Raw genomic sequence first — 10,243 nt, 5'->3', positions numbered from 1 at the left:
TCAGCGGCCTTTGGGCACCCAACGACGGCTCCACCGCAGTAATCTCACACGCCCACTGTTTAAGCTGGTGGTGAGAAGAATGCAGCGAGGCGCCGCCATCGACGCACATGGCCTCCATAGCTTTCTGAAATTCTTGGTCGCCAGACTCATCGTCCTCTTTGTGATCATCGTCTTCTGGATTTTTGTCACGGCCCCGGGCGGGCCTCTCCTGCTGTTTATCTTTGCCGCGACGGCCCGCCTGGCCGTCATGCTTCTTGCCGGACCCCTCAGCACCGTCCTGGCCTTTCTCCTTGTCCCGCCTCTCATATTCAGCCCTTTGCTTCTCAGCAAGGAGCTCAACCTGTCGGCAGTTCTGGAGATCATGGCCTTTGGTGCGATGGATCTTGCAGTATCGCTTGTCGGAGTTTCCTGGCTTCTCGGCAGCCGCTAAGGCTTGGCAGGCGACACATCCGGCAATTTCCTTGCCGGGGTCATCTGCCTTGGTTTTCTTGGTGGAGCCGGTGTCATCAGATCCCTCGACGGCAAGCACGGCTTTACCTTTGCGCTTCCTATTGCGGCGCCAGCCTTTCTTCGTCGGGGCTGCAGTATCCTCATCTGAGGAGTCGGTTTCCACGCCGGCATCTTCACCGGGGTACTTCCTTCCCTCTTCAGCTCGGGCACATCTGTCAGCAAGAACATAGAGTTCTGCCACATCTTTCACCTTGTTCATTGCCAGCTCTTCGCGCATCTTGCGGTTACGCACGTTCTGATGGAACGCGCTGATGATAGCGGCAGGGTGAACATCAGGGATATTGTACTGTATCCGGCTGAACCTCTGTATATACTTGCGGAGACTCTCGCCTCCCTTTTGGGGAATGACGTGCAGGTCGCTTGCTTGGCCATGGGCTTGGTGTCCTCCAGTAAAGGCGCCCACGAACTCATGGCACAGATCCGACCAGGAGGAAATAGAGTCTATTGGCAAGTGCATCAACCATGACATGGCGTTGGGTTTAAGAGCCAACAGAAAGTAATTCGCAAGCACCTTATCATCGCGGGCTCCGGCAGCTTGCATCACGATGGTGTAGATGCTAAGGAACTCAGATGGGTGGGTCTTGCCGCTGGACTTTTCGCCAACGTCAGGTTTGAAGGTGCGGTGAGTGGGCCACTGGAACTGCCGCCGCTCATGGGTAAAAGCCGGGCAACCTACCTCGTAAGGTAGGCCTCCAGGGCTCTTCGGGGCCGGGTGGTTCACAGCAGGCCCTGCTCGCCTGTCCGACTGGTGGCGCGCTCCGCGCCGGCGCTCGATAGTGGTTCGAGCGTCTTCATGTTCTCGTTCCCGAAGACCTTGGCGCTGGTCACAGTGGGTCCATGGGTCAGACGACGCTATGGAGACGTCGTCGCCCGCAACGTCGCGACGAGCTGGCGTCCATGGTATCGGGCGAGGAGGAGGCGAATGCACTGTGGTCGCGTCGCCGCCGGCTTTCCCGCCACTGGTGCGTGGGACTCCGCCGGAGCGTCGACCCAGGGGCTCCACCGGACCCGGTTCGTCTTTGTTGGCCACCGCAACAAGGCTTCGGGTAATGGCTCTCCATTCGTCGAGTTTCCCCGTAGTGGGAGGAAAGTCGAGGAGCAACTGCGCGTGCGCCAGGGCTTCTGATGGCGTTGGTGGCAGCGAAACCTGCATGGATCACGACGCGCTTCGACTTCTGACCATGTCAAAAGGAGCTCTATCACAACCCCGCGGTCGCATGCCATCTTCACCAGCGCCTCGGCGAGCGGGCAGGTCTTCTACGTCCCGGGAGTGGGGCTCGGGGCTCTTCCCGCGGCGACGCCCGGGGTCTTCGGCGTGATTACGCCATTCGTCGCGCGCCGCCTGAGAGGAGCGTGCCGTTGGCGCCGGCGTGGGAGTCTTGGAAGCCCTCGCGTCGCCTTCGGGCGGGGTGGCAGCGATCTTGGAAGGCCCCGCGCCACCCGCCGAGGGCCTGGCTCCGTCTTTGGATTTGGCGGTGTGCGGCCCGTTACCAGGCGCACGAACATCGCCGCCTCCCAAACTCCGGCTGCTGGGACGATGTTGGTGTTCGCGAGCGGCGCCCCAGGTCCTTTCTGCGACCGGTCCGCTGCTCACCCGCATCGGGACGGGATGTACGGCTTCCGACTGGCCAACCGCCACCGTTGTCTTCTTCTTGGGCGCCATGATGATGAAGAGGCGCTGGACTAACTGCTAGAGACGATTCTCACAATTGCGCCCCCTACCTGGCGCGCCAAAGATGTCGGTGGGAACGACACCTATGGGATCACAAGAATCCCTACTATGGTTAGCGGGGCGCGGGGTCGTGAGAAGAGCGGATCAAACAGATAGCACACGGTTCGTTTACCAGGTTCGGGCCGCGAGGATGCGTAAACCCTACTCCTGCTTTGGTGGATTGTATATCTGTGTTCTTGAGCTAGCTATGGGGCATGAGGAGCTCTAAAAAGCCGAATCCTTCTCCTGGTCGCCTCGGGCCTCCTTTTATAGGAAAAGGGGTTGCCACAGTGGCACACAGGAGGTGGAAAGGGTACAGTGATGCGAGGTTATCCCTCGCATTACATGACAAGGCGCATTCAATGCGTCTTGCTTAGGTGTCCTTGCTTTATCGGGGACGGGGGAGAGACCTGTCTCGTCCGTCGCCGCTCCCTCTTGTGTCGACACGGGCCCTGGCCAGCGGTGCCTGCGACGCCATGTAGGCAGGCAGGTAGCTGAGGTGGCGCAGTGGTGGGTCTCCACGAAGGTCTGCATGCCGCCACGCAGGTGCCTGCCCAGCTGGTTGGGTCGGTAGCTGCATGCGAACGGCGGCGGAGGTTTGGTCGGCGTGGGCCTGATGGTGGCCCTACGGGTGTTCTTGGCAAGGGCCTTGCCGGGGCCCCGGCAAGGGTCTTGCCGAGGCGCCTGCTGTCATCCCCGGCAAGGCTCTTGCCGGGGTCCTTGTGGTCCTCCTTGGCTGGGATCTTGCCAAGGGTCGTCATCTTCTACAGTGTGTATCTAATCTTGAACGTCTTCACAAAGATTTGCATGCCACCACGGGGATGTCTCCCGAATCCTTGCCCCACGGGGGCAGTGGACTCAAGGGTGACTCGCTCCGTAGGTGTGGGGCGAATTGCCACGGCAAGGGTCTTGCCGGGGTTGCTAAAACTGCCCCCCGGCAAGGATCTTGCCGGGGGAGTCCGCTTCATCCCCTTTGCTCTTTGTTGTCTTGGTCTTGGCGTCGTTCTGCTTCTCTTGAGCTTCGGTCTTACCTTGGCTCACCTCCCTTGCCTTGCTCGGTGTGGTGGTGCCCGTGGCTCAGACTGCCCGTGCACAGTTATAGGGGTACAAAAAGTGTACCCCTCTTTTTGTACACCGACAACTCGCAAGGCGGCGATGCGATCCAAGAGCTCGTTTAGGGAAGAGAGCTCCATTGGATCCATCTGCTCGGCAAGTTCCGAGTTAACGTGGAGGCTGTTTTCGATGACCTGAGAAGTCATCGTCGGCGCAGCGGCCGAACAGGCAGTCATGATGAAACCGCCTAGCCGGAGAGTTTGGCCGATAGCCAAAGCTCCCCAGCAGTAGTGCCTTCTTTAAAGACGAGACGAGACATCCTTCCTTATGGCGACGGCATAGTGGAACTTTCAGTGAAAGCACCAATGTCGGTGTCAAAACCGGCGGATCTCGGGTAGGGGGTCCCGAACTGTGCGTCTAGGCGGATGGTAACAGGAGACAAGGGACACGATGTTTTTACCCAGGTTTGGGACCTCTCGATGGAGGTAAAACCCTATTCCTGCTTGATAAATATTGGTGATATGGGTATTACAAGAGTTGATCTACCACGAGATCAGAGAGGCTAAACCCTAGAAGCTAGCCTATGGTATGATTGTTGTCCGTCCTACGGACTAAACCCTCCGGTTTATATAGACACCGGAGGGGGCTAGGGTTACGCAGAGTCGGTTAGAAGGAGGGAGATCTTCATATCCGTATTGCCAAGCTTGCCTTCCACGCCAAGGAGAGTCCCATCCGGACACGGGACGAAGTCTTCAATCTTGTATCTTCATAGACCAACAGTCCGGCCAAAGGTTATAGTCCGGCTGTCCAGATACCCCCTAATCCAGGACTCCCTCAGCCACCTTGCTGCACTTTATTTACTTTTGTTACTTGTTGCTCGTTACAAATTATCTTACCACAAAACTATCTGTTACCACTTATTTCAGTACTTGCAGAGAATACCTTGCTGAAAACTGCCTATCATTTCCTTCTGCTCCTTGTTGGGTTTGACACTCTTACTTATCGAAGGACTACGATAGATCCCCTATACTTGTGGGTCATCACACATCCATAGATTCATTATTATTCTCAATCAAAGTAGACAAAGGCATATCATTAGGATCAGAAGAAACACTTTTATTAGCAAATAGTTTCATAAGTTCATCCATCTTTCCTCTCAAAACATTAATTTCTTCTATCGCATGCACTTTTTTATTAGTAGAACTTTCGGTGTGCCATTGAGAATGATTAACCATAATATTATCTATGAGTTTAGTAGCTTCTCCTAAAGTGATTTCCATAAAAGTGCCATTTCTGATAACAATCGCACCATGCTCGATACTTCTTGTGCTGGCTCTTTTACGACGAAGACTATTGAATTCAAATGGAATTTATTGAATAGAATTAAACGCAACTCTGAGGATTGGGATCTCGACGAAGGTAAGGAGTCAGGTATGACACCTAAGTTTGATTGTGTTAAATCTTTTATGGATACCGATGTTTTTCGTAAATTTAGCACTAAATATGGACTTGACTCTGAGATAGTAGCTTCTTTCTGTGAATCTTTTGCTACTTATGTTGATCTCCCCAAGGAGAAGTGGTTTAAATACCATCCTCCCATAGAAGTAAAAGTAGCTGCATCTATTAAAGTTGAAGAAAAGACTGTCACTTATAATGATCCTATTGTTCCTACTTCTTATGTTGGGAAACCACCTTTTCCTGTTAGAATAAAGGATCATGCTAAAGCTTCAACTGTGGTTCGTAAAAGCAATATTAGAAGTTATACACCTCCTGAGCAAGTTAAAGTTGAACCTAATATTGATATTGTTAAAGATCTCTTGGCTGATAATATCGATGGGCATGTTATTTATTTCTGTGGTGAAACTGCTAGAATTGCCAAACCTTGTGCTAAAGATAAACACAGACATGTGGTAGGCGTGCCTGTTATTTCTATTAAAATAGGAGATCATTGTTATCATGGCTTGTGTGATATGGGTGCTAGTGTTAGTGCAATACCCTTTAACTTATACAAAGAAATTATGCATGAAATTGCACTTGCTGAGTTAGAAGATATTAATGTCACAATTAAGCTTGCCAATAGAGATACTATTTCACCAATGGGAATTGTTAGAGATATTGAAGTCTTGTGTGGGAAAACTAAATATCCTGCTAATTTTCTTGTCCTTGGTTCCCCACAAGATAGCTTTTGTCCCATTATTTTTGGTAGACCCTTCTTGAACACTGTTAATGCTAGGATAGACTGCGAAAAGAATGTTGTTACTATTGGCTTGGGTGATATGTCTCATGAGTTTAATTTATCTAAATTTAGTAGACAACACCGTGAAGAAGAATTTCCTAGTAAGGATGAAATTATTGGTCTTGCTTCTATTGCCGTACCTCCTAGTGATCCTTTAGAACAATATTTGCTAGACCATGAGAATGATATGTTTATGAATGAAAGAAGGGAAATAGATGAAGTATTCTTTAAACAGGAACCTATTCTGAAACACAATTTGCCTGTTGAAATCCTAGGGGATCCTCCTCCACCCAAGGGTGATCCCGTGTTTGAGCTTAAACCATTGCCTGATACTCTTAAATATGCTTATCTTGATGAAAAGAAGATATATCTGGTTATTATTGGTGCTAACCATTCAGAGCATGAAGAAGAGAGATTATTGAAAACTCTGAAGAAGCACCGTGCTGCTATTGGATATACTCTTGATGATCTTAAGGGCATTAGTCCCACTCTATGTCAACATAAAATAAATTTGGAAGAAGATGCCAAACCAGTTGTTGATCATCAACGAAGGCTGAATCCTAAGATGAAAGAAGTGGTGATACGTCTCCGTCGTATCTACTTTTCCAAACACTTTTGCCCTTGTTTTGGACTCTAACTTGTATGATTTGAATGGAACTAACCCGGACTGACACTGTTTTCAGCAGAATTGCCATGATGTTGTTTTATGTGCAGAAAACAAAAGTTCTCGGAATGACCTGAAACTCCACGGGATGTCTTATAAAAAATAATAAAAAATCCTCGCCAAAGATGAAGAACAGGGGGCCCAAACCCTGTCCACGAGGGTGGGGGCACCCCCCTAGGGCGCGCCCCCTACCTCATGGGCCCCCTGGACCTCCTCCGACGCCAACTCCAACTCTATATATTTGCTTTCGAGAGAAAAAAAATAGAGGAGAAGAAATCATCGTGTTTTACGATACGGAGCCGCCGCCAAGCTCTAAAACCTCTCGAGAGGGCTGATCTAGAGTCCGTTTGGGGCTCTGGAGAGGGGGATTCGTCGCCGTCGTCATCATCAACCATCCTCCATCACCAATTTCACTACAAGAAATATGTCAACTTATGACCACCACTATTGGTCACTGAAAGGTCACGAATTTCCATTTATGACCTTTTTGTGACCAAAAACATAAGGTCAAAAGCTGGGCGTCGTAAACTGACTATAGCGACCTTTCTTTTGGAATGGTCGCAAACGTTTATGACCAAAATAAGTCCACTGTGGCGTTTTGGTCACTAGCAACCTCCCCAGGCCACGTAGGCATCCAGCGTGGCAAGCTGATGTGGCACAAGATTCAGCCCGGTCCAATTCGGTTTTCTACATGGGCCTAGCCCAAGAATTCGGCCTTTCTATATTTTTTTCATGTGAATTTTTTGTCAGCTAGATGGACCAAGCCCAACATTGCAGCGTTTTTATTTTTGGGTTCACTAGTCAGGCGGGTCCCCATTGTCATGTTCTAGTACTGGGTCCTAGCCGTCAGGGCAATATTCTTCATTTTTTTTATTTCATGCAAATTTATACCTGGTATTTATATTGGCACACAGAAAACACACGAAATACTTCAAATATTATCAACCATCAAAGTACTACATCATATAACACGCATACAAATGTGATAAGCATCAAGTTTACAATCATATGAGCCAGTTCTGCTCCACAAGTGTACAATCACATGAGCCAGTTCTGCTCCACAAGTGTACAATCACATGAGCCAGTTCTGCTCCACAAGTGTACAATCACAAGTTCTGCTACATCATACACACATACGAACTATGCTTCACGAAGAAACATGAGCAGTATAATGGGCTTCATTAATGCAAAACTTAACAGTTGACAGCAATGTTAGAACTATGTTTCCTCCAACTTCTTTGTCCTGATCAGCATCTGCATGTTACAGAACAATATTCATCAATTATAAGCCACAACTTCAAATGCCCATACAATTTGTAGTTGCTTAAAAAACAAAGCAAGCGAGTACTCAGGAGCTTTGGTTAAAACCCATCAAACAGAGATAAAAACTGGCAAATTATACATCCACTTACAACATAGCAAAAGGAAAGAAAATTACACATGATTAAGTAATATATATATCATTCATGTTGGAACAAAGAGCAGACTAACTGACACAATGTGGTAACTAAATCATTCAATCCCTGAGACTGATTGGATGTCAGTTTCTTTTACTGCCAGTACCTATTGGTAAATTAAATTACTAATCAGAGGAAATATTTAAGCAGCCCAATTACCTACCAGATGAAAAAAATTAGATGAAAAAATCACCATGCAAATCCAAGCTGAAGTTATTATAGCAGGCCAATGTAGAATCTAGTTAAATTATTTCACAAACATCTATTGACCCCTAGTGTTGACTGTATCTGCATCTAAACTGAATACTGATCCATAGTATAATTCCGACTATAATATAACCAGAGAACTAAAGATTCTACATACTTAGAACTCAACTAATAAGTGAGAATGATCTGATTGTATGCAAACAATCTTGTTTTATTTGTTTATATTACTAAAACAGACATATCTTCCTTTATGTGAAGAAGTCTGCTTCCTTCTTTAGTTAGTAGTAATCGTTCCATGAAAATCAACTGTGTGTGTATGCTTGATCATGGTCTAGAGATTACACGCATAGAGGAACAGAATCCTAAACAAAATAGTATCAAACAGCGGTGGGTGCTCAACCTATTTACCATACACAAGCAACACTTAAATCATAGCATGTGCATATACTTGTGTCACATCAGGTGGTTCAGAATGTACTCAACATAATCTAATAAAAAGGATTGGGAGCAAAGGGAGAGGGAGGTGGAGATGGACGTGCTACCTGTTGCTGCGGTGGTGCCTCTTGGTGGTCGTGCTTGAGCTCCTCCTGAAGCTGCTCACTAACCTGCAAGACAAACAAGACCATGGGTGAGCTGCAACACAGGCACATACATTAAGTGAAATAAGGAGAAGAACCTGTAAGAAGAGAGGTGCTTTGTCCTCCGTCCGTGCCCGTCCTGCTCCTCCGTGCCGATGTCAAACAACCTTCGCTCGTCGCTTGCGAGCACCATGCGCCCTGGTTGGCCATGACGCCCTTGTCCTCTGCTGCACGGATGAAAACCAAAGAATCAGTACAGCTACACTGGCACATAATACAGACATGGTTCAGTTGAGATCTACTAAACTACATCATCACAGGAACGACGAGCAGTTTTAGATCTTAAAAACTAATGTTCCATGCATAGTCTTAGTGCTCCATCAAAGAATCAACTAAATTTGCTCTCTAGCATACAAACAAAGTTTAGGGAAAACCAAACATGAACAAGCACTTATTGTGCAGGACACATAGCTATTTCATAAGCATGATCTAATCTAGAAGGGCAAGATTAGCAGGCAAGGCAAATACTTAGCCAAACATGTGCACCTTGACCTTGTCAATAATAGTACTACTAGAAGTAATTAATCTGAGCATGGATCTAACCGACAACATCATAGAGACCATCTGAGCACTACACCATGAACAAAGCCAGCTAATTTGATTCACTAGTACACATTTAGCACACCGTCAGGCTTTATGGATCAAAATAATTTGATGTAAACACGATAGCTAGCTGGTACCAGTAGCGAGCTCCTGTTCTTGTGCTGACAGTGACGCATAACCAGCAGTCATATTCAGGGCGTGTGTGTGCCCAAACAGGAAAGAAATCTTCACCACTTATGTGTACATGACTAAACGAAACGCCCAAAAGGTGGTGTCCCCATCACATAGCCAAGAAGATGAGACTGAACATGTCAGGTGGCACCGCGAACGCCATTGTTGGAGCTCAGAGAGAAATCGTCGTCCGAGGCAGACAGGAGCAAGCTCCCGCTACTGTTGAAACTTATGGTGTTGACAGCACCCTTGTGCTTCCGCAGCCTCCTCTTCTGGATGCCCAGCGAGTGCACAAAGTCCTGCACGGCAAGCCAAACAGAAGCTCAATTTTACCATCGACTCGAATGAAAAGAGAAAGGCCCTGCTGATAATATCCTATGATAGATCGGGTTGGACATCATACGACCGCTTGATTAATTAGCGCTGTTTGATTTCAGTATGAGAACCTGCCTTCGGCATTTCTACAAGAGGGTACTGAATATTAACTGAACATTCCATGGCAAAAATTCTCCAAAACAAGACCCACTGACTTGACATCTCTTTATTTTTTTCTCAAAATAAAAATAAAAATCTGCAGACTGACTTGGGGTTGGAGAGACTGACCAAGCCTAGATGAGAATCAGATCAACCGCGCAGCAGCTCTCTGCTGGAGCTGGCAACGCGCCAGCACCTAATGCTGCTGGATTTGAAGGTCGAATGGGTGGCTCGGGCAGAGTGGGAGAATTGGGAGGGGGACGGACCTCGGAGGCCCTGACGGCGCTGGCGAAGCGCCTGGGCGGGAGGCGGCAGTCCTCGCGCGCCCGCATCCCTGCCACCCGCTCCCGCTCCGCAGCATCCCCTCCTCCCTCCTCCGACAGGATCCCCTCCTCCTCGAGTGCCCCTCCTCCTCCTCCGCCGGTGCTGCCACTGGGTGGTTCCTATTTGACACTCGCGTGCATGTTCGAACCGTAGCCACCTCCGTCTTCATCTTCAAGGGCATCACCTGACCGCACACACACACGCATCACACATACGCATAACGCCTCGCGAAATCTTGAGAGAATTGAACGGGGG

Source organism: Triticum urartu, chromosome 6A (genome assembly GCF_056163025.1).
Source record: "Triticum urartu cultivar PI428250 chromosome 6A, HENAU_Tu73, whole genome shotgun sequence".
Classification (NCBI taxonomy): Eukaryota; Viridiplantae; Streptophyta; class Magnoliopsida; order Poales; family Poaceae; genus Triticum; species Triticum urartu.
The sequence above is the reverse complement of the archived record's forward strand: the minus strand, read 5'-3'. Positions refer to the sequence as shown.